The 25,727-nt window shown below is 37.7% G+C and overlaps 1 protein-coding gene, 1 long non-coding RNA gene and 1 pseudogene across 5 annotated transcripts in view; 2 read left to right on the forward strand and 1 right to left on the reverse strand.

Moving 5' to 3' along the window:
* Window positions 1-25,727, reverse strand: part of LOC139821092 (uncharacterized) — a 71,082-nt gene that overhangs the window by 21,468 nt on the left and 23,887 nt on the right. The gene's annotated exons all lie outside the window — the stretch shown is intronic.
* LOC139821096 (uncharacterized) lies at window positions 1,121-25,576 on the forward strand. 3 transcript variants are annotated; one of them, XR_011734179.1, is made up of 8 exons: window positions 1,121-1,321; window positions 1,385-1,468; window positions 8,764-8,919; window positions 9,897-10,029; window positions 10,230-10,608; window positions 10,917-11,103; window positions 18,283-20,844; window positions 25,314-25,576. It is a non-coding gene; the product is annotated as an uncharacterized lncRNA (long non-coding RNA). The 3 variants fall into 3 exon arrangements; XR_011734181.1 differs by lacking the exons at window positions 8,764-8,919; window positions 9,897-10,029; window positions 10,230-10,608; window positions 10,917-11,103; XR_011734180.1 differs by lacking the exons at window positions 8,764-8,919; window positions 9,897-10,029; window positions 10,230-10,608; window positions 10,917-11,103 and having other exon boundaries at window positions 1,121-1,468.
* LOC139821095 (uncharacterized) lies at window positions 22,004-25,307 on the forward strand (annotated as a pseudogene).

The following is a 25,727-nucleotide window of genomic DNA, read 5'->3' on the forward strand; positions in this document are numbered from 1 at the left end:
TGATAACTATAACACTGCATGAAATAGTTATCATCGTCTTATAAACGTCCATTATTAGTCGCCGACGTCATAGACCAAAAATGACTAAAAATAGACGTCATTATGTCAGTGTCATCTTCTGACGTCACTTTGCTACTTGGGTTGGGCACTGGTCTACAAACTGACAAACCAGATACGTCGTGTTAAAGTCAGTCAACTAACATCTTTTATTAGTCTAAAGTCTGACGTCTCAGGTACGTCATGTTAACGTAAGTTAACTAACATCTTTTATTAACTAGATGCTTGACATCTTTAATAACTACCACCCCCGTTTACAGTTCACCTTCGAAACCGAGGTTGATAACTCAATACCGTTTCTTGATACATTCATAAGAGATGGTGAGAGGCTAATTACGAACTGGTACAGAAAACCGACCTTTTCGGGACGATATATAAATTACTTCTCCAATCACCCACACAAATATAAAATTAATACTATAACTAACTTGGTTGACCGTGCTGTTTTGTTATCTCATGATCGGTTTCATCATGCAAATGTCAAAATTGTTAAAGACATTCTTATAAATAATTGTTTTCCGACCAAGTTAGTGAATAAGCGTATACACAATAGACTATTACAATTGAAGAACAGAAAAGATAGTGGCGATGATTTCTCAGATGTTTCCTTCGACACGCGTAATCATATAGTGATCCCGTATATTAAGGGCTTAAGCGAGGGCATATGTCGTACCTTAAAAAATGTCGGACTTGAAGTATTATACACGATACCGAAGAAGCTGAACACAATTATCAAAAGGGGTAAGGATAGATTGACAAAAAACAAAGAAACCAATATTGTTTATCAGATTGAATGTGGAAGCTGCGAGGCTTCTTACATAGAGCAAACTAAGAGACATCTCGAGACTAGAATTAAGGAGCATTGCAATGACATCAAGAAGCATTTCAGTAATCACTCTGTTGTGGGCAAACATAGATTACACAATAACCATAATTTCAAGTAGTCTGAACCTAAGATTTTACACAAGGAGTGTAATACGAAAAAGAGAAAGATAGCTGAAATGTTTTTTATAAAGAAACACAACAACATTATTAATCTTCAGAGAGATACAGATAATCTAAACGCAGTATACGACGGCGTCATCTCGTCAGTTTAATTGTTTATATTTGTTATTTCTCTTGGCAACCTTTTGACTCCTTGATTCTTTTTCTCGTTAGCGTTCAGTCTCCTGAGTATTTCCACTCACATAACATCGCATATCGGAGAGTCTCAAGATAAGATTACTTAAGATGCTTGGTGGTGGAATTTTAATATTTAAGACACGTAAGAATTGATTGTCGCATTTCTCTCTTTGTATATTGGTTTTATATGAGTAATTTCCCGTAGTTTGTGCTTTGTGACCATGCTGGGACATTCCCATGAACGCAAGGAGGTCTTGATTAACATATGACGAGTCTTTTTGATGATTAGGTAATGCTCTCTGTTTTTATGACTAATTTCTAATTTATATTTCTTATGTGTTATATCGCGATGTTCATATATTTCAGACGGCACTTGATAAGGGCTCTAACCGTGAGCCGAAACGTTGTGCACTTATGTATAAATTTAGCCAGGTAGTCGAGCAATAAAAAAATTGAATTTATCTTTTATTAGTCTAAAGTCTGATGTCTCAGGTACGTCGTATTAAAGTGATTTAACTAACGTCTTTTATTGGTCGAAATTCTGACGTCTCAGATACGTTGTACAATGGATAAATAACTAACGTCATTAAATAGGCACTAATCTAACGTTACTTGGACGTTATAGTTTGGTTAAATTGTCAAAGTGTTTTTATGGTTATACAAATGACATCAATGGTACGTTATAATGAGGTCATTTTACGATTATAGTTATTATTTCGTCAAAAAAGTCACGACATTTATACGTCTTAAGTTGGTAAAATGACGTACTTACCCAAAAAATGACAAATTATTGACGTCATATTATTAACGTCACCTTGCTACCTGGGTCGGTGTATTCCAATCTAAACCTAACGATTATTTTATATATTTATCCTGACATCTTTCTACTACCGCATATTCATTCCACTTCCATATTTCCGCTCCGTACATTAAAATGCTCTTTACTAGGTGATTAAACATCCATATCCTTCTCCTGAAATCTTTCGCGAATTTTCTTTGTCCTATTCCCCATACCTGTTTCATAGCACTTATGGCCTTCCTAACCGTTTCTTTTATGTATCTATCTGGTCTATTATTCCTTTGTAACGTGTAACCTAAATATTTAAACTGATTTACTTCTTCTATTTCCCTACCATTCCAGAGCCAATTCTCCTTTTTTTTCCTTCCTCCTGTCTTTCTAAATATCATCATTTTTTACTTTTCCACACTTAAGATTAAGTCCTTTTTTTTCTAAAAATTTCGCAAAGCTCCTCAGCATTTCTTTCATTTCGTTCGCATCTTTCGCAACTAGTACTATGTCGTCTGTATATGCCAAACTCTTTTCCAAACTCTGTTTCTGCTATCAGACGAATTTCCCACTGTATCTGCCTTTTTTTCCAGGTTAGATCGTTGTCAATAATTATGTTTTTCCTTTTTAAGTTGTTCTTCTTAATCACAACTATCCTTTTTTGTTCTTTATCCTTCAGCTTTGCTGTAACCATATTTGTTCCTCTTCTTGTCCAGAAAGCTTCTGCTACTGTTACATCAGCGTAAAGCTCCTTCTTCAACATTTCCTCCACCGCCTTTTCCAGTGAGTCTCTCTGTGCGACCTCCCATCCTTTTATCACAATATTGTTCCTCTTTTCCTTTCTCTCTCTTATTTCTTCCTGCAATTCTAGTTTCCTTATTTTCTCCTGTAGGGCTCCCATCTCCTCCCGTGACTATATTCTCAATCTTGTTCTCCACCGCCTTTATCTTTTCTTTCCAGTCGTCTTCCTTTCTTTTCCACTGTTCTTTCAGATCTTTTAGCTCCTCCCGCGTTCTTTTGAGTTCCTCTTTTATCTCTCTTATAATTTCCGTTAGCACCTTTATTTCTTCCCCTATTTCTTTGTCTTCCTCTGAGCAGACTCCTGTATCTTTCTTCTTGACTGGAGATCTGTATAATTTCCTCGCTTTTTCAAACTTTCTTAGTAATTCTCTCTCCGCTTCTGCTCTTTCCTCTTCTTCTCTTTTCCTTGTGCTTATTGATATCTCTGATATCCCGACGCTTCCAGATCTCTCTCTTAAAAATTCAACAATTGTTCCTTTTCTCTTCTCCTTCTGTTTCTTCTTCGCCGATTAAGCCGCCTTCTTTTCCTGTCCGTTTCCTGTATTCATTTATCACTTTTTGAATTATCGACCCTCTTTTACTTTCGGTTACTTTATAATATTCCTACCTTATCGGCCAGTTATCTAGCCTCAGGTGTCGCTTGACTCACCTCCTGGCTTCCCTCTCTTCTTCCTACCTGTTTCCGCCGTCACCTTCTGACCACGTTGCAATCTAACCTGGAATTTTGTTGGAAACTTCCTTGCCTCTTTTCTCCTTCCTTTCCCTTCCAATTCTGCTGCCTTTATTTCCTATCGTTCTGCAGTACTTTCTCTCCAATTCCTGATCTTTCTGTGGAGGCCCACTGCTGTTATTTTCTGATTTTCACCTGATTCACACGCGAGCGAGAAATTCCTGACTTTCCTCCGCGTGCGATCACGTGATCCCCCCGATAGCGACTTTCCACCTCGGAAGTTTGTTTAAAGAAGTAGAATACTGGATGGAACTTTAAATCTGATTTACGTTGCATAAAAATTGCACCGAATCTTAAGGAACTCGCGTCACAATGTAGTTTAGTGATGTCTATAGAATTGTATATTGCTAATAACGGAGATGAGATGAGTTTAGATTTTATAGCCTCAAAAGCTTCTAATTCCTTATTACCGAATCTAAAGGAAGTATTAGCCCTAAGTAGATCATAGAGGTTTAGCAGTGACTGTGAATCCTTCAATAAACTTCCGAAAATTAGAGCTTAATCCGAGAAACCTATGCACGTCTTTTGTGTTTCGGGGTATGAGATAGTCTTCAGCTGCTGATATGCCACTCATGGTGGGCTGTATTTATTCTCTAGAGACGGTATATCCTAAATAGTCTATTTTAGTGGCAAGAAATTCAGATTTGTCTAATCTTAGTTTTCCAATTTATTAAGCACTAATAATTGAAAAACTCGTTTCAAGATTGCTAAGTGACGCTCCGACGTCTCTGACATTATCAAGATATCATCTAGGTATATCACTACATCTCCAGAGTCTATTAATTCTTTGAATATTTCGTAAATAAATCGTTGAAATCTGGGCGGCCCGACCTTCAATCCAGAAGGCATTTTTAAATATTCGAAATATCCTAGTGCAGTAACAATAGCGATATATTTAATTGATTCGGGCGACATAGTAATATGGAAAAATCCGTTTCTTAAATCTAGCCGGCTAAAATATTTCTTGTTATTTAGGAGCATAAGCTGATCTTTGATGAGTGGTAAAGGATGATTATCCCTGGCTAAAATCTTATTTAGAAAACGATAGTCAACGCACATACGAGGCTCGCCAATTTTCTTTTTCACCAAGATAATTGGAGAAGCGAATTCGGATTTGCTGGATCGGATTACATTTTTAGCCCTCAAATCGTCTAACATTACACGTAATTGTTCTTTCTCTGTATAAGACATGCATCTAGGCTGGAAATGGAAAGGATGTGGATTATTTAGACTTAACTTAAGTTCGCTTTTAGGTTCAGGCATTTCTGGTCGTAACGGTTCTACATAATGCGTAATATATAATCTTCTCAACTCTGTCTTAATTTCATTAGGTATATCAGGATTTATTTTTAAGGAATCTATGTCTTTAGTAGTCGATGTTTTGACATCTATATTCATAATTGCATTAACTGTTTCTTTTTCTTCCTCTACATTTCTGTCAGATAAAACTAACTATAATAACTTAAGAACATCACGACCCAGAACAACGCATGATATCATCGTATCGTTAGGCACAACTAATAACGTAACGTTCTCTTTGGTATGATCATTTAACGTAATATTAGCGACTATAGATTCCTTAACAATAAATTGCAATTAATTAATTCCACAAAATTTATTAACTAAGCGATTGTCTCTTTGAATATTAAAGTGTTTGACGAACTGTTCCTTTATAAAACTAATAGGACTTCCAGTGTCCAACAAAGTACGTAGGGAATAAATATAATTATTACTTTCATAGCTTATCTGATATTCGACATTCTTTTGAAAATCAGTCTCCTCTGCAATGCTGTCGACATTGACCACTTCTTTTTTCTCCTCTTTCTTAGGGCAATCTTTCGCTGCATGTCCTATTGCTCCGCAGTTGAAGCAGGATCCCCGTTCGCGTTTGGGCTGCTTGCAATCGACGGCTATGTGGCCGGTTTTGCTGCAGTTATACCACATTGGATGGTTGTTGAACTTCCTCGTTCGCCCTCTTTGACTTGAAGACTTTTGTCAGTGGTCATCTTTGCTCCCTGCCTGACATTCGTATCGGTGCGTAAGGTGATTTTCTTAAAAGACTGCATTAACTCTGCCATAAACAAGAAATTTTGCATCCGTGATTGATTCTGCAACTGACGATCAGGAATGCCGTCAATAACATAATCCATAATCTCATCTGCTGCTATAGGTATCCGATTCGCTTTAATAATTTTGTCATGATAATAGTCATGAAAACTTTTGCTGAGCTGCCACATGCGTGCCTCGAATTGTTTACGCAAATCGATTTTATTTGGTCGACAATCGAACATCGCTTTCATCTCTTTTAAAAAATCATCGAGTATTATTTGTAGCAACTCAGGTTTGGAGTGCAGCCAATTTATTTTGCACTTTGCCTTTAAGTCGAGATCAGAGTAAAATCTTTGCGGTATTATCATCGAGTTCGTAAGTCTCACACAGAAAACGTAGCTGCCTTGCCCATTGCTCGAAGTTGGAATCAATACCTGTAAATTCGCCTAGCAGCTCGCCAATTGTTTTAATATTGATTTGCGATTTAGCTACGCGTTCAGAATCATGTGAACGGGGAGACGCGTTTCTCAAAAGCTCATTTTCACGCCTCATAAGATCTAATGCTCGTTCCCTCAATAGTTTTTCAAGTCGCATAAATTCGAGTTCCTGAGCATAATCAAGTCTTCCCGTTTCGACCGGTAGTACTGACCTTTCTCCACATTTCCGGTTACCTGGGACGTCGGAGATATCGTCGCTAATTCCTGATTATTCTGCGACGGGCTCGCCATTTCATTGTCTTCGTTCATCCACGTTCCTTCTTGATCTGCCTGCATTATTCTGCCTATCAACTCAGGTTTATTTCCGCTCGTACTCAAGCCTAACTGCTTAAATTTCTGCTTCAGAATACCAATCGTAAAATCCTGCGGACTCTTCTTTGTTTCGTTGTCCGCCATAATCACTTCTCGATGTCGGATATCGTTACTTTCTAGAAGATTGTCGCCTTAACCTCGAATCGTCACATAATACATAAACTCGTGGACCGGTTCTAGGCACGTAATTCACGAGGTTCGAACTTACAGGATCTGAACTTTTATCCCACTTCTGAAATTTGTTAGAGCCTTTTAATAATGCTTTTTTTGCTTTCGCTCTTATAACTCATTTTTACAACGTCTTGCTTTAATCGCTCGCTTGCTTCTGTCCTCCCAGCTTCGTTCGTCATGCTTGTCTTCTTCTTAACTCTCTCTATCATCCACAGATGTCTCGTTGATCACACTGAATATCGCGGAATAGCACCAGTACGAGCGGCAGATTTAAAAATATAACTAAAACTCTTACAAACCCCCCATTTTTGTATTGCATATTTTTATAACTATTGTCGAGACATTTTCAAAGCACTATAACTCTCCTTTATTAAAAATTTCCTGAGATATTTTAAATTTTGTCAAGATATTTTTAATATAAAATATGAAATATCTTGTAAAGTATTCACTTTTCGATGACTTTACCTTCATACTTTTATACGTAGAATAATGAAATAAATTGAATAATAATATTAATTTTTACATTTGGAATTTTGTAAAATTAAATGCATCCACAAAATGCAATCAAATTTTTTAAAATAATTTTTTGTTTCATTTTTTAAAATAATCGATTTCTTTCATTATTTTACGTATAAAAGTATCAAGGTAAAGTCATCAAAAAGTAAATACTGATATTTCATATTTTATATTAAAAGTATCACGACAAAATGTAAAATATCTCAGGAAATTCTTAATAAAAGAAAGCTTTATTATAGTATTTTGAAAACGTTTCGACAAGGACTATAAAAATATGCAATAAAAATTAAGGGTCCTATTTAAAAAAACAACAATCACATTAACCTGGCCTTAAAAAGGTCACTCAAGGTTAAGTATCCATATTTTCATCATCTGTCTTTTTTTATATCCTACAACTTTTGTCTCAAATCTTTTTCCGTATCTTCCATATTTTCCGATATATTTTCCTAAGGAAATTAAACTGTATAAGAGAGATTTCTATAGTTTCGTAAACAATCTATCAAGAGAACCTCTCTTAGCTACGTTGTCGTTTAGTCTTGCAAGTCCGTTTCGCTAAAAAGAAGTTTCGAGTAAAAGTGGACAGTAAAAGTGAAAATTTGTGCAAGTGGACAAGTGAAAAATAAAAATTTGTTTATTAAAATATGACACTTCAACGAGGAAGACCACGTGTATTAAACGAAGAAGCCATCAAGCGTACTTCTCTACTATGTGCGAGAAATTGTAACAAGCCATGGTAAAATTATATCCAAGCGTAATGAGATATGAGTAACTATATCAAAAGAAATAGGACAAATACAACCCCATACTATACATATATACCCTCGTTTTAGATAATCGTTATACTATTAAAAGCATCTTGCTTGATATAACAATTGGATTAGAACTGGAAATAAATAAAGATCTCTCGAAAACTAGTTCTTTGGATGCTAATATTACCAATTCATCAAGAACAACTTTGCCTTCATCAGATAAAGAATTGGGATAACAAAATAAATGTTATATTTAATAGAAATGAATTCGACAATCTTATAGAGACGAAACACTATTCCAAAAGGAAAAAGAAAAAATCCAAGTTAAGGCTCCTGGTCCCTGAGCTGAGAACTCTGTGTTGACGGTGGCAATACCGTCGCGGCAGAAATAAGAACTCTCTTCAATGGAGAATTCTGTCCTTTGTGACATGTTGACAACCTATTTTGCGTTGCGTTAAATTTCTTTATTATTGCTCTGTACTTGTGCTATAACGTTTAACGTATTTGTGAAACTCGTAAAATTTAACGTACGGTAAGATTTGCAAGAAATACATAGCGGAAGGAATATTCTCCACTCCTTTCGATAGTCGTCAAACGCCTTGTTTTTCCGTATGTTTAAGCTTCGTTTTATGGCTGTTTGTTTATTGTCGAAGGAAAAGAATAGTATCCGTTAAATTTTAGAAGTGTGCTGAAACGATTTATAGTAATTTTTTTATTGAAATGTCTTTTTATTTACCGCAACTTGGAATTTACCGCAACCTAAAATAGGGTAATTTCTCGCCTCGATAGCAAGAAATTCAATATGGCCGCGGTGACTACCCAGGAGCCTTAACTTTTAGATAATACTAACAATAAGTATCAAAAGCAGGAAAATGGCAAACAGTTCCATAGAAAAAGAAACTCCATTGCTACAGTTTAAAAATTCCGCCAAATGTAATTAATAAGTTACTCGCATTCACCCTTAAATTTCAGGGTAAAAAATTTTCCTTCTGAGGTGCACCCGGGTGAAGTTTCTAAACGACTTCATCTCTGTCATACTAGTACGACCCGAACGTTTCCGAACAGCGTGAGTCTCGGCGGATGCCCCCGGGTAAAGTTTCCGAACGCAGCCTTAGGGGGTCTATACAGGTACGCGTTTGGTTCGTAACCCCGGCTCGGTTCGGTTTTTACTCGTGCGTGGGTGGGATGTCACGAGCTGGGCTTGGCGTCAGATGAGCCAAATTCGGACATTTTCCTTTCGTGTATGGTGAAAAAACGTTCGAGTCCGGCTCGCGAATCAAGCTCGCCGAGCCGGACTTGCGAGTCAAACTTGTACGTGTATAGATCCCCTTAGATATATAGCCCGTTGTGGAATACCGCGCCTCAAGATCTCTTGCATAATCAGTATCTGAAAATCCTATTATATATATTAAGTCTGATTCGCTTTTGCCGCTTTGATACATTATACCTACATTTTTCGTAGCGACTAGAAATACAAAAATTCTCTTTACCGCTCACCAACTTTCTCTGGAATTATTTAAAAATTTACTGGCGATATTGACCGTATATGTTATATGTGGACGCGATACAGTAGCAAGAAACATAAGCGATCCGATTGCTTCGCGATATAGTACATTAGACAACTCCTTTTCTTCAGATTCTACGGGCTCTAGTATTACATAAGGATCTGCTGGAACAGATACTACTTTTGCATCATTCATACCAAATCTTTCGAGAATTTTCTGCGTGTATGCACTGTGATGCAGGAACATTGTTTTTCTTTCTCTATCTCGAATCAATTGCAACCCGTCAAAGCTACTACAGTCACTGAGAGTCAAATGTACTTCTTAAGTTCTTTAGATGTCAAACGTACTTCTTAAGTTTTCGATAATTATGTCTAACACTTTTTGATTTGCACGCTACGAGACCATCGTCAACAAACAGCGCAAGATATATCGCTGATAATTATTATAAAAGATGCACTCGTCAGCATCTGTTTACTTGAACTTAAACCGTTTCAAAAAATCACGAAATTTGCGATTCTAGCACCGCGGGGCTAGTTTTAGTCCATATAGCGATTTCTTTAACCAACACACTACTTCACTGGCATTGTTTTCGTTTTTCAGACTTGCTGGCAGTTCTATATGAATCTCCTCTTCTAGTTCACCATATAGAAATGCTGTACCAAATTGAACCATCTCGAGGTTCTCATGGGTGACTATCGCCAACAGTACTTGCAATACGTCGTAACGAACTACGGTGAGGTCTTGTAGTCCACTCTTTTCTCCTGAAGAAAGCTTCTGGCACACAACCGCAGCGCACTTCCATCTATTCCTTGAATTACCTTAAACCTCCATCTTATAACAATCGTCCTTTTTTCATGATCTCTGGGTGTTATCTGTCACGTGTTGTTTTTCTCGTGAGCCTTGAGCACCTCTTTGATAGCTCCTTTTCACTAGGACACGTCAGGTCGGGGAGATCCCAGTTGCGCACAGAATAAATCGAACACATCAGGTTGAATCAATTGGACACAGTGACAATCGGACACAGTAGGAAACGGACACACAACGGTTACAATCGGACTTCGCTCGCCTTACTCCCAGGGCAATAGGTGTGGCCAACAGCCTCTGCAGGCTGTTGCCGAACCTGGGAGGGGCAAGTGGGCGTGTTTGCCGACTTTACGCGAGGACGGTCAGCGCCGTGGCATTATACGAGCCACCAGTCTGGGCCCCTCAACTGGCGGCCACCGCTCTAAGATGCTAATGCGTCGCGTTCAACGAGTGGTGGCCACCAGGGTGCCATGCATATTTCTATTTCAAAATTAATTGCGCCCTCCAGGTATGAATCAATTTTTGCTGAATTTAACATACCAACAATTAATCCATATATGCTCATAAAAATACAATACAATTATTTTTAAATTATAATGTAGAAATGTTTTACATAAAACATGAAACATTGCACATTTATCTAATTTTTTACAAACATTATTTAAAAATTTTATTCTAACAAAACTGTTGTGTTTTGACGAAACATTTTAGAGCAATCTTTGCGAAATTTCCGTCATTCATGATGCCATTTACAGAAAAAAAAGATTAGCTACTAGGATGGACAGTAAGAAACGTTTTAAATCAAAAATTTCTCAGGAGATGGATCAGACTTCGTGGTCATCAGAAGTAGCCACCACGCTCCCCGGATCTCACACCTATGGATTTTTTCGCATGGGGCTTCTTACAAAGTAAAGTGTATCAAACTCTGCCGGAAAATACGGAAACTCTGAGAAATTGAATTCGCAACGCGTGTGCAAAGATCACTCTTCTCATGCTCGAACGAGTAAGAGAAAATTTTATGTGTAGAATCGCTTTATATTTAGAACAAAATGGTAGTTACGTAGAACATTTATTGTAAGCATATTTTAAGATTAAAAATAAATTTTGTTCAAATTTGTTCCTTAAATTGTATCTAGGTTGTTATTTGTATTAATTTTATTTATATTATTAAATTTTATAATTATACTCTATATCACAGAGTTGTAAAAACTAATATCCCTTTTGCCACTTTACGCCGAACTTGCATTCTGATCTTATTCTGTAAGTCGAGTAAAGCTTGCCCCGGTAAACAGATAGGCAACCCAACATACTGATGTGTATGTTGCAGAAGCATCCTGTACATTGCGGTGTTTACTGCCTCCGCCCACAAAGGTAGCTCGATATTTGCCTGCATCATCGTTTGCACTCCACATCGTCCTGTTGTCTCTCTTTGCCTTACCATTTTGTTCGGGAGTGTACGGACCACTCGTCTCGTGTTTAATCCCTGCATGTACTCCATTATTGCAGTATTTGACCGTTGTCACTATGCAATCTTCATAACTCGCCCAAATTTATTTGTAGATGCACGTTCGAATATTTTAAAACTCTCGTATGATTTATGTCTTCAAAAAAACACGTTTCTAAAGCCTGAGGCATTGTCCTAGAACACCACAAAGAACTTCGCACCTCTTATCAACTCCGTCGACATTGGCCCGCACGCATTACTATAAATAAACTCGCCCGGCCACCTACTCACTTTTTCAACAGTTTTATTAAACGGTAATTTGTGTGATTTCCCAAGTTGGCAAACATCACAGAAAAAGTTACTCTTATCAGTGCTGCTTACGAGGTCTTTACTCATCAGTTCATTTAATGCACCTTTGTTCAAATGTCCGAGGCGCTCATGCCAGACTCTCAGACTAGTTATTGGACACGATAGCTTCGTTGACACACACCGGTATTTTTACGCGGGAGAATAGTCTACATATTTCATTTGACTGCTATACGCCAGTTGCAATGACTTCGTCGTCGCGCATCACCAATGTATCGTTCTCGCGAAACACTAAGTAACCTCTCAAAGTGCCAACCAAAAATAAATTTTTTCGAACATCTGGCACATACAAAACGTTCTCAATGCGGGCTTACCGCCACACACTACTCATTGTCCACATTCACAGTTCCTTCACCGGTGACAATACACTCTCCATTATCGCGATATTGTGCAGCCGTCTCTCTTCTGACGGAACTCCGCGAATCAGTCTTTTCGAAACGTGACGTGTTTCGAGCAACTACTGTCGATGTACCAAACGTCTTTTTGATCGACACCGAGCAATTCGTGCCTTTGGTCACTAGATGGCCCCTTGTACCGACCGCGCTTCATCTCTACCCTGGCGGAAATGAGAAGTTTCGTGAACGTTTCTTTGGCGTTTACGTGAGCGTTTGCGGAAGTTCGTTGAGAGTTTGGAAACGGTCAGTAAAGATTTCATAGAGCGAAAATTCGCACACTGCAGCGTTTGAAAGGCGTTTGTACATAGCGTTTTTGAGAGTTTGCACATAATTTACATGACGTATGACGATTTGCTGAGAGTTCTTTAAAACATTTATAGGTCCTTTGTTAAACATTTAAGCGTTTACAACTACGGTCCACTTGAAGCTACAAATGCTTCGAAGCATTCCTCTTCTCCTTTCTTCCAATGAAAAAAGAAGGAGAAGAAGAACGTTTCAAAGCATTTGTAGCGCCAAGTAGACCGCAGCCTACTTTTATCATTGGAAACTGCATGCAGCTTCTATCGAGCGTTTAACAAGCGTTTACTCTTGTCGTTAGAAGAATAATTTTTATTAATGATAATAGAGATTTCGAAATCGAATCTACTTTTCGCCTTACAGGGGGTCTGCTTATATACACGGTTGGATGTATTTTAAATGCGAAAAAGATGCGCCGCCTAGCGGCGTTGTTGGAAGAGCGATTGCTGAATGGAGGGAAAACGCTCGTATTACAGCGTCGGGAAAAGCGTTTCTTAGGCGTTTCCAAGCCGTTTGCGTAAACGCCCTATAATTCGCCGCATTGAAAAAGTATTTGCTGAACAGAGGAAAAACACTTGTCTTACAGCGTTGGGAAAAGCATTTGCTAAACGTTTGAAAAGTCTGACAAGAAACTCTGCACGAAAGTAAATCAGCGTTTACTAAACGTGCTCTGAAAAGCGTCTCCTCAACATTGCAGAACTTTCACGAAACGTTATATATACCGTATTTGATAAATGTTTTAAAAGCATTTAAACCTAACGGCATTGTGTAAGCGTTCTTACAAAGTTTGAAAGCGTATAAACTCTTAAAAACCCTCATCGAACGGTTGTCAACGCTTTATAAAGCTTCTTATTTTCGCCAAGGTACGCGCTTATGTTAACTCTCTGCATATGTTAGTACAAACGCGCAATCTTGCGAGTCGTCCTCGCCGCGGTCACTTTTTTTATTTATGTTAAGGGCAATCGCGCGTAATGCCCCTTGGCCTGGCCAACAGCAATAGCACTCAACGTCCTTTTTATCTCGACGCTTCTTCTTTTCGCCTTTGTCCTTAATTTTAGAGTCTTTAAAACTAGTCACTTTGTTGATCTTCATCGCAGCTAACGCACATCTCTCGTATCAGCGTTTAACCGGATTTCTTTTTCGTAGTCTTTGACCGTCTTCCTATCAGGATCAACGCTATCCCTCGGCCGAAAGGCCAAAAAATTCGCCGTTAAGCTCGCCAATATTTTGCCATTAACATCCGAGACGTTTTCTCCGAGATTCATGAGCTATCTTGCTATATTTTGCACCTTGGCCATGTGCTGCACTACTGTGTCCGTCGCTTCCATGCGATACTCATGAAACCGCTGCGTTAATAGTTGTCTGTTCAAGGCCGACTTATGCGCGTAAATCGTTCCAAGTTTATCCCACATCTCTTTTGCAGTAGAATATGTCAGGAGACACTCGAAGACACTCGAGCTGAGTATATTCCATCGACAAGGATATGACAAACACAGTCCTCGCATTATCTTTGATCCATATTTTGCCTTCCGCCAACGCACTGTTTGCCGGCATAATTCTATTACCTTTCACGGCATCGAAGATATCGTACGCGATGAACACCTCAATCATCTGAAACTTCCAAGGAGATTTGTTCCGTCAAATTTAGATACGTGTCTCGTCGATAGTTCACTCGACATGTTTGCTTGTTTCACTGTTCACCTCCCTTATTCGTTTGCGAACACTGACAAAAACTTATACGAGCCCCCAATATATGACCGACACCACACACGCGTATACTTTCCGCCGCTCGACAACTCACTAAAGCACCGAGAAAATCGTGCTTGGGCCCATAACTTGAACGCAAGACGAAGTTTTCTTCGCTTCTTGTGCTTTAGTCGCTGAAAGAGAACGTCGAGGTAAAATTAAGTTTTTTGTTAAGTTTTTGGTGTTTGCAAACGAGTAAAGGACGTAAACGGCGAAACAAGCAAAAAATGTCGAGTGAACTCTCGATGAGACACGTGTCTAAATTTGACAGAAGAAACTTCCTCGGGTAAAAGTTTCAGATGATTCAGATGTTCGGACAAATAACGGAAAAAACCGAGCACACAGGAACCGGAAAACGAACAAGAGCACCGCCGTCATATCCATACTGCGCACACACACTAACACGCGCGCTATTCAAACGCGTAAGACACACCCAACATTAACAAATATTGGTAATTATTTACAATAGGCCTTTTCCGAATTTTGATGATTTCTTGCGGCTCTCTTGGTAAAAATCTTTGTTGTAACTCCGACAGTGATAATAATCAATCAAGGGAGCCCGAAAAATATGTACCGTACCAATATAATTTCGAGATGCCCTTTTATGTCGCGGATATTATTTTTTTCTCTTCCCCTCACCAATACATGTTCTCCGATTCGATGTTACCACATCTCAGATTTATCAGGGATCTGATACTATCCCCTTCGATCTGTTTATCTATGTTTGCCATCCTTAGATATTCCTGTCTATTTCCGTCTCTCTCTAACTCTTTATACTTCCTATTATACTTCGACTCTATTATATTATTCTCTTATACTTGCCTCTGTATCTCCCAGTCTCTTAATTTAATATCTTCCCCTAAGTTTCTCCTTTCTCTCCTTAACGACTCAACTGCTTCCACTCCCCACCCGTTTCTATTACAGTCCTTCTCCTATTACAGTTCTTCTCTCTCTCTACCATATCTGTCTTCCATTTGTTTTTCTCTTTCTCTATCCAACATTTCTTGACCCATCTGCTCTCATCCATTTCCCTAATTTTTTCCTCATATCCCATTGCCCTTCCTCCCCATCCTATCCTAAGCTTTCTCAACCCCAGTTCCGATGACATTAGGTATCTTGGGGTACAGAACTTTAAATTGAAAACCCATCTTGCGTAATCCAGCATAATTTTTTCCAAGTCCTTTTTTTTTCCATCCCCAAATTTCCACCCCATATGACATTACACTCTGGACTAGGTAATTAAACAAACTCCCTCTCCTTATGAAATCATCTTTACAGATCCGTTCTCCTAGACCCCACGTCCTATTTACCGCAATCCTACCTTTCCTAACTAATTCCTTAATGTGATCTTTGCAATTCCCTCTATTATTAAACACGAAACCTAAATATTTAAAAGTCCTAACCTCTTCTATCTCAAAATAAGTCGTTTTATTTTCGACCCAACTGGCCAATTGAAACAAGATTGCCCGACGTTTCGACCGAATTTCGGTCCTTGTCAAGTGCTTTAATTCAAGTTACACCGATCCGCATAACAAACTTAATTGCATCGTTGACGTGGTGTCCTGACAACGTCAAGACAAACGCAAAACTAAACAAAAGAGAAAATAATACATTTAACAATAGAAAAACTATACAAAATCATTACAATATCGCGCTAGTCAAAAACAATAAAATCAATTAACACTGTAAAAATTAGTTAAAAGCTTACAATTCTTATGCGTTCCAAAACAAACGGTAAAATCAAAACATCACCAGCCATATCGAGGCACAACGTCCGAACAGTAAGACAGTCAAAGTCGAAATAAAGTTGTCAAACGTAATCCGCGGATAGCAAATGGCGCTCTGGTGGAAAAACGAGCAGAACCGAATATACAGGGCCGACTAAGTAATGCCAATGACACGGTTGTAAATAGATGGCAGGCTCTCAGTATCGTTTTGTAAATTGATTGTGCAATCATGTTTTTTAATGAAAAACATTTCCGAAACTTTTCTTTTTTTGAAATGTTTTTCTTTGTATAAAATTTTCGGATGCTGCCACTTGAAATCATGATTGTGTGCAAGTGATAGTGTTTGCTCACAACAGAATGATTATCTACATTTTTCCTGATATCACATCGATGTTCTTTGATGCGTGTTTCTAAATGCCTTACAAAACGATACTGAGAGCCTGCCATCTATTTGGCCAGTTGGGTCGAAAATAAAACGACTTATTTTGAATTATTTGCTGGCGACGGAAATTGTTTTGTTTATTTCTCTTCTATCTCCTTTTCTCCCCATTTCCATTTCTCTTTCTTCTCCCTACTTTCTTTGTTAAACACTAACATTTTTGTTTTATTGGTACATAATATCATTTTCCTCCGTTTTAGAAACCTCTTTATTGTGTCCATCATGTCTAACAGTGCTGTTCTATTCTTTGCTACGAACACCATATAATCCGCATATTCTAGCGACCATACTCTAGTGTTTCCTAACTTTACGCCTCCTATCTTTCTTTCCTCTAGCTCTTTTCTAATGTCCGCTATATACAAATTAAATAGGAGTGGACTCATTACACAACCCTGTCTGACTCCTTTTGTTATCCTGAAGTTCTCCGTCAGGCCCTGTTTTGTTCTTATTGCAACTTCAGTTACATCATATATTGCTTCTATTCTCCTTATAAGTTCTTCAGCTATTTCATTTTCCCTCAAGATCTTCCATAATTGCTCTCTTTCCACCTTGTCAAATGCCGCTTTTAGGTCTACGAATAAGGCATACAATTTGTCTTTCTTTCCCTCCTTAAGATAATTTTGGTATAAATAAAACGTTACAGAAGATTCTCTGGAAAACGTTTTTATTGGGCCACTTGTAAGAAGGACGTAGAGAGATGGAGTGCTACCTTCAAGATTTGCGTCGCTAAGAAAGGCCCTATTGGCAAGGAAAAATCTTCCTTACAGATCTATAATGTGAGAGTTTCCTTCGAAAAGATACAGGTGGATATTTTAAGTCCCTTGACTACTTCTTGGGACAGAAATAAATATCTTTTGGTGGTAGTCGACAGCTTAATTAGATGGCTAGAGGCTATCCCTTTAAAAAATAAAACAGCCAGTACGGTAGCAAGATCCCTGGTAGATCAAGTATTTCCTGGCATGGAGTTCCTTTGGAATTGCATACAAACCAAGGAAGAAACTTTGAGTCCCGGCTTTTCCAGGAAATGACTTCCCTGATGGGGATTAGGAAAACTCGGTACGACCCCTCTTCACCCACAATCAGACGGGCAGGTCGAGCGTCAGCACCGTACTATCTTAGATTATTTGGCAAAGTTTATTTGCGGAAGTCAAAAAGATTGGGATCGGTGGATTCCTTTGTACTTGTTAGCTTTTCGTTCTTCAAAACACGAAACCACTGGAGTAACTCCGGCGGAGATGTATCTAGGACAAGATCTGCGTTTAACTTTGGATTTTCTTAGAGAAAGCCCACCCTTGTTGACGAAAGAGAAAGATGGAGAGGTGGAATATATATCCAATCTGAGAAACAGATTGGATCTTATCCATCAGTTTGCTAGACATCATCTTCAAATTAGATCCAAAAACGTTAAATCCTGGTATTATCGACGTTCTAGACGAGTGTTTTTCGAACCAAGACAGAAAGTCTAGTTTTATAGTCTTCGACAAGTTATGGGAAAGGCCCCGAAATTGCAAAGTCCTTGGATAGGATTATGGGTGGTGAAAAGACTTAGTGATGTTGTGTATTGTATCCAGGAGTCTCCTCGTCATAAAAATAAAATTGTTCATGCAGATCGCTTGGCTCCTTTCCAGGAAAGGGAATAATTTTCCGATTTCGTGTTTGAGTGTTAATTCGATCCGACATGAGTCTGAGCCCGTACTTTAGTTATTTTAAGGAAGTCGCTAATTAGTTTTTGTTCGATTTTTCTATGTTTTTAAATGTTCTGTTGCAGATATTAACACCAAGCATAGACCTAAAGTATGTGAAAAGGAAATTCTGCTGGAAGTTTCTCCTGGAAGCTTTCTGGACTGCCTCTCTCACGGTTTTTGGCCGTGGTTTTCCCGTGAGATTAAGGGCGAATGCCGAGGCAGGGGACCGAGAGCTCTTAGAGCGATGGGTCCATGGAAGTATTTCCCCCTCTGATCCCGAAGAAAAAAGACCCAAGCGCGCAAGACTCAAAAGGGAAGAAGAGCACGGGCGGCAGAAGGCAGGGGACAAGCGAAGTCTCGTCATGAGAGCCTGGCCAGCTCTATAAGGAGAAGCTTGAAGAGGACCTGTTGCGGAGACTAGAGTGGATGGAGCCCGGTAACTCGCTGCAGCAGCACGAGGAGGGCAGGAAACCGTCCAGAAGCAGTTGGCCTCCCGAGAAGTTATGCAGCAAGTTGCCTCACTGATTGTCGGGACGATCTAGAGAGGGAGGGCAGTGTTGCGTGCGTCCCGCCCGGTACGCTTTTCGTCCGCGAGTCAGTCGACTAACTCTGAGCTGAAGCAAGCGGTCATTCCGCAGAAGTCGCGAAGCGTCCCCTTGACAACGGGCTGCTGTTTTAATAGCGGAGCCTTTTAAGAACCTCGGCTTTTAAACTGTTTTGACGTGTTCTCTGGTGTTCCCTTTAATAAATAAATTCGTTCGTTAATTAATAAACGTGTCGTTACTTCCGCGAGTGCGCGAGTGTGAGTGAGTGCGTGTGAGAGCAATTCGAGGAGTCACGGTCTCAATGTCAGCCTGGACGTAACAATAATATTATATCTATTCCTTGCATAATCTCGTTTGTCATAACTATATCCATTCTTTGCCTAATCTCATTTTATAACTGCTCAGAATAAATTAATTACATATAAAGCTAAACAATTATTTACTCCGACTCTCTAATAATTAAGGATTCTACGCATCTACATATATTAAATAGTTAAAAGAGAAATAAAAATAACAAAATAAAAAAATAATTGTACAGCGTAGGTTCCAAATTCTAAACTTATTTTCGATGTAGATCTGTAAGAGAATCAAAATCGGTGAGTCAACTGTATCCTCTCCTTATGAGCATATTTTACACGCAGATATTTAGAGTATTACAATGTTGAGCGGTATGACTCTATATTACAGTCATTTCGTGTTGAACATGATATCTCACTGTATCATCTACCTTACCAGGAAACACTAATTATTAGCAATGCAATGTAAACATACAATTCTGGCTGCGGTCCACTTGATGCTACAAATGCTTTAGAGCGTTCTTCTTCTCCTTCTTTCTTCATTGAAAGAAAAGAGAAAAAAAATGTTTCGAAGCATTTGTAGCGTCAAGTAGACCGCACCCTCTGTTGTCAATCGTTTTGTCAATAAACAGAGATTTTTCACTCTGAATGGAATAAAACTTTTATTTATTAGCATGTTTTATATTGCAGTTATAATATAATAAATCAGCTCTTTTTATATAATTTTTGTCAAATTTTTCAGAATTGTGATGTAATAGAATATTTTAAAAACCATAATTGCATAAACATTATATCAAATAATTACACAGTGCAACAAAATCAAATTTTTAATAATTATTAAGTTCCGTTAGTGAATCATGATAAGTGTGTGACTCCATAGCACAGCAGTACCAATCGTTCGTTTCCCTTGCATCGAAAATTATTTTTTATCGAAGATTGAGCCATTTTAGAACCAAATTCAGCTTTATTTCAAAGTATAATTTTAAAATAACGATATTTTAACAAAAATTTAGCAGATATGAATTTTTGTTTAAAAGAAATGAAATCAATTACATTTTGTGAAGAAATTGGTAAGAAATAATAAATTTTTTTCTTTGCTCGCGGCAGTTTAATATCGTCGTCCTCAATCAAGAATCAATACAAATCATTAGCACAAAATCCAGTTTTATCATAAAATTCATTTTTTTTCCTTTATATCGTGTTTCCATAGGCTTGATAAAATCTTTCTCTTTGTTCATTTAATTCTATAGATAATTGCCGCTCGAAAAATAAACTAACAAAGGAACTTCGTGAACTCGAAAATTCTGATTTTTATGAAACTTTACATACATGTAGGGGAAGTAAATAAACAAATTTAGAATTAATATTAAAAAAAATTTTTCAACAAAATTTTTCTCAAAAAATATTATTGTAAAAAGAGCTTTGAACGAGCGATGAGCTCCCGCCCTTCCAAAAGGCAGCTTTCGGTTGGTGGCGTGGCGCGAAGCGCCACGTGTGCGTGCGGGCATCTTGGGTGCACAGAAGAGTCTCGATCACGGTCGTGTTCAGACGTCGATTACGGTTTAAGATACAAAGTGTGATATAGAATAAATAGTGTACTCAGAGTGTTGAAATAACTAGAAGAGATTATTTCCTGCCCATCTCGCCACATCCCGTAGCGTTCCAAGTGATATTTCCAACAGGTTATGGGCCCAGGGCACGATTCCCCTGCGTGAGGAACGTAACACGAACGTGCGTACGAAGTGTGTGAGACGCCGGCGAAAGGCATAAGAAAAAGAGATAGAAGCATCTAGAAGATTAGAGGGTAAGTAAATAATATTCCTCGTTGCTGACGAGCAAAACGAGAGAATTCCCAGCTAATAAGAACGTTCGTTAAATGCCGTTAGAAGTTAGAAGGAGACAAATTCTTTTTGTCTTTTGAGAGATAGAGATAAGGTATAGTACAGAAGTAGAAATTCCCAGCTAACAAGAACGTTCGATAAATGCCGTTAGAAGAAGACAAAGTCTTTTGCTATTTGATAGAAGTAGAGAATGATGAAATTTAAAGAGGATATGTACAATAGAAAGAGATAGAAAGATGCCGCTTGGTAACAAGCCGGCGACGTGCGAGTGCAAGTCCGATCGCGAACGGCGCGAGTCATTTGTTTTTCAACGCGCGGAACTTGTTGCTGGGCGCGCACAAACACATAATCGATTTCGACTAATAATATGGCATCGATGCTAGATGGCTAGATTACGATACATGTAAATGTATGCGTATGCTAGATGGCTAGATTACGATACATGTATATGTATGTGTATGCGTATGTATAAAAACTCTATATAACTCTATATGAGTTTATTTTTTTTTTTAATCGATATGTATCGGGTCGGTAATTGAGCAGGACTTATTGTGCGGTGTAGCTTGATTATACAGGGAAGCCGCGTAAATTTGTATGGGCCCCGTGCGCGTGCGTGATCAACCCGAGCTCCCATAGATCTTTTCAGCAGTGCTGGGGATTGCAACGGAGAGTGGTGTGCGCGTACAGATAGCTCTGCAGAGGCGCGTGGTTTCTCGCTTTGGGGCTGTTGTGAATTGCAGTGCGTTCTATATAGCCTCATAAGCATTGTGTTTTTATTTTGTCGCTGAAAGAAATTTGGTGATAGAAATTGTAAATTATTATCTGTCAATTGTATGAATGTTGGTTTTATCTTGTCAAAAGAGAAATGCTAATGTTTAATTGATATTTAAATCCCGATAAAGATGGAAAAAGAGACAGAGAATCTTTCGACGAAGGGAGAAAATTAAGACGCTTTAGTAGACTATGATAGCGAAGACAGTATTGTCACAGTAATAGAAAGAGAGAGAGATAGCGAGGAGACAGTAAGAAAAGATAGAGGTGAGAGTTTTTTTTTTTAAATAATGCAATCTAAAAAGATTATTATAATATATATAATATATATATATGTTGTGTGTGTATATGTGTGTGTGTGTGTGTGCATTTTTTAAACTTTGTATAGAAAAAAAAAGAAAAAAAGAACGAGTCTAAAGGAAGTGGTGCAATACCAAAACGCAAAAAGATGCCGAAAATTAGAGAAGATGTAACTTTAACCAGAGCATGGGTAGAAGATCGCCATATACTACCTATAGGAAGTCGAATGTTATATGAAAAACAGGAACAACCAGTAGTGAAGATAGATGCAGTATCTAATAAATTAGAGGCGTCGTTGAAAACACTGGAAAAAGTTATGGCCCAAGCTAATTCAATGATAGAAAATATGATAGAAGTCTTCCTTGCGAATCTCGAAAAAGAGAGAGTAAAACTTAAATAATCCTTTTAGAGGCAAGCAATAAAAATACGCAAAGTTCAGTAAAAAACAGGACACAAACGGTTAAAGAATTAGAAGTAGAGTTTAAAAAGAGAAAGTTAGATGAAACAACAGTCTGTTCAGCCGAAAAAGATAGAAGTTTAGAGACAATTAAAAAAACTTTAGAAGTGGAATTAAACAATCAAAGGTTGCATATTAGAAGAGAATATAAGATGACGCAAAAATCCAACTTTGATCTTTGGATGGATTATTTAAAATCCGAGTTAATGAATAACGATTTGTTAGATGTAATAGATTCAAACATTGAAAGTCCAGAAAATCTTTCTGAATTAAAAGTTGCTAAGAGAAAAAGTCTAGTTAGAGATATAATAAATTAATCATTTAGATGAAAATTATCATAAAAGGATCTTACATGAAAAAGATCCGAAAGAAATTTTAAAGAAACTAAGAGGATATAAAAAGAGTGAAATAAATGTTACTCATGCATCGGTACGAGCTAGACTTTATCAAATCAAAATGAGAAAAGATAAAAAAGTAAGTGATTTTTGCGAACGCTTTGATTCAATAATTAGAGAATATGAATCATGTGAAGATGCGGTAACTCTCACAGAACAAAAGATTAGATCTGCATTTTATCAGGCTGTGTCAATTAATGTACCAGAGCTGAGGAATGTAGATTTGATTAGAAGACAAACTAATCTTAAAGAAATAAACATAGATGAAATAAAATCTTTTATGATGCAGTTAGAGGCAGAGACTAAAAGTAAGATTGAAGAGAAAACAGAGAAACCTGAAATTAAAGTACAGAGGGCTGCCGCAGAAGAAAATACTAGACAGATGAAGTGCTACAGATGCAACCGAATAGGTCATATGGCAAAGGACTGCCTACTAGCGGAGTCAGAGGCCTGGTTCTGTTATTACTGTCAGGAGATACGAGGTCACAAGAGTAATAGTTGTCCGAATGCTGGAACCCAGGCGAATAGATTTAGAGGAAAAAGGTATTTAAATAAAACCGTTAATAAAAAGGGTAAATTTGATCAAAAAGGCACTAAGAGAGTAAATAATAAAGGGAAAATAACCAAGATACAAAACGTCAAGAAACCTATACCAACGAAAACAGCAGATGAAGGAGAATCAAAAGAAGGTAAATAATGTATGGTTAAATTAATAGAAGATAGAGATAGTTCAAAAGAGTTAGTCAATTTTATTGCTGATTCGGGTGCTACGGATTATATTGTGAATAAGAATATTATTATGTCAAATTTTGAAAAATGTAGAGATAGAGTTATTAAATGTGCAAATAAAAATGAGCTTGCAGACATTTCAATAGATGGTAAAGGAGATCTTTTGTTGATAACAAATGAAAAAGACAAGAGAGTCATTAAATTAACAAATGTAATTGCAACAAAGGAAGTATCCGAAAATTTATTATCTCTAAGAAAATTGGCTGATGCAGGGTTCAGTATTTATTTAGATGATAAATTGTTTAAAGTTTACAATAAACTGACAAATAAAATAGTTTTTGAAAGAATTTATGAGAAACTAAATTAGATTATACAATTTGAGGTAAAAAATAATAATATAGAGGATAATGATAATGTAGAATGTGCTGTGTATCGATGTAGAGCAGAAATTGTTCCACAGTGCGAGCTTTCTGAACAATCGCAAGCAAACATTCAGAACAATGAATTATCAATTTCGGAGGAAGAGTTAGATGAGAGAGATAATGTTGGCTTTGCGATTGGGAGGGAGAATAAAGGAGAGCTCGCAAATGTGAACGAAAATATAGAACACAACAATGCTGAACTCGAGCAAGTCATTAAGTAAAAGGATATACAGACAATAGAGAATATAGAAGAAATGTGTGAAAGCTCAGTAATTGAAAAAGTAAAGAAATTAGAGAAAATAAATGAGGCAATGTTATGGCATGCTAGATTAGGTCATGCATCGTTAAACTATCAAAGATAATTACAAAAAGTAGAAAAGAGATTAGTGAATGTTAAGTTTGATAACTCCATATTAAAGTGTAAAGTCTGTATAATGGCAAAGATGACAAAACTGCCGTTTAAAGAAAATAGAAATAGAGCACAGAGACCACTACAGGTAATACATAGGGACATCATGTGTCCAATAAAACCTACATCCTATCCAGGACAAAAGAGGTTTATAATCATCTTTATAGACGACTCTAGATTAGCGAAAGCCTACTCTTTGAAGACGAAAGATGAATCGGGAGAGGCTCTAGAAAAATATCTAATATCCGTCAGAAATCTACTAGGAAAAGAAGAAAAGTTATGCTACGTGAAGTCAGACCAAGGCAAGGAATTCACGGGAGGTGTATTTAAAGAAATAGTGAAAAGAGAAAAGATAGAAGCAATATTTGTACCACTGTACACTCCGGAACACAATGGAGTTGCAGAAAGGTTCAACAGAACGTTGCAAGAGAAAGTAAGAACATACATGTTCGACTTGGGATTACCAAAGAGTTTGTGGGAGTTGGCAGTTGACGCTGCTGTGCATGCGTACAACAGATCTCCACATAAAAGTGTATAGAGTGAGAGATCCCGTTGAAGAAGTCTTCATCAGAAACGAGTTGTCATTTTGAGCAAATAAAGAGATTTGGATGTATAAAGTTATATAGAAGATATTGAATCAATGTCTTCTGGCATCATTACATAGAGAGTCTTCAACATATGAAGAGCCAATGACAAGTAGCTAAAGAGAAGAAACTGGAAACAGAAAACATATGGCTGACACTCATGGAGATTTTATCAAGCAATGTGTTGATCAAGAGAAGGTGAAAGTCGAATGGATTGAGACCAAAAAAAATGTGGCAGACATTATGACAAAAACCTTTACCTTTAAAAGCATTTGCATATCTAAGAGACAAGATAATGAATATAGAGTTTGAACAAAGTTCTCTAGATTAATTTTACTTGATAACTAATTCTTGTTATGTTTCAGATAAAGAGGAAACTTAGAAAGGGACCATGGATCGCTCGCACAAAGGAAGGGAGTATTGTGAAAAAAGCTTTGAACGAGCGATGAGCTCCCGCCCTTCCAGAGGGCAGCTTCCGGTTGGTGGCGTGGCGCGAAGCGCCACGTGTGCGTGCGGGCATCTTGGGTGCTCAGAAGAGTCTCGATCACGGTCGTGTTCAGACGTCGATTACGGTTTAAGATACAAAGTGTGATATAGAATAAATAGTGTACTCAGAGTGTTGAAATAACTAGAAGAGATTATTTCCTGCCCATCTCGCCACATCCCGTAGCGTTCCAAGCGATATTTCCAATAAATATTTTGAAGTGAAACTTCTTTAGGCACGGTAGTGAGTTCGATTCGCGACACGAAAAAGTGTAACGGAAGTGAAACTTCTTTGG

Source organism: Temnothorax longispinosus, chromosome 10 (genome assembly GCF_030848805.1).
Source record: "Temnothorax longispinosus isolate EJ_2023e chromosome 10, Tlon_JGU_v1, whole genome shotgun sequence".
NCBI classification, from domain to species: domain Eukaryota; kingdom Metazoa; phylum Arthropoda; class Insecta; order Hymenoptera; family Formicidae; genus Temnothorax; species Temnothorax longispinosus.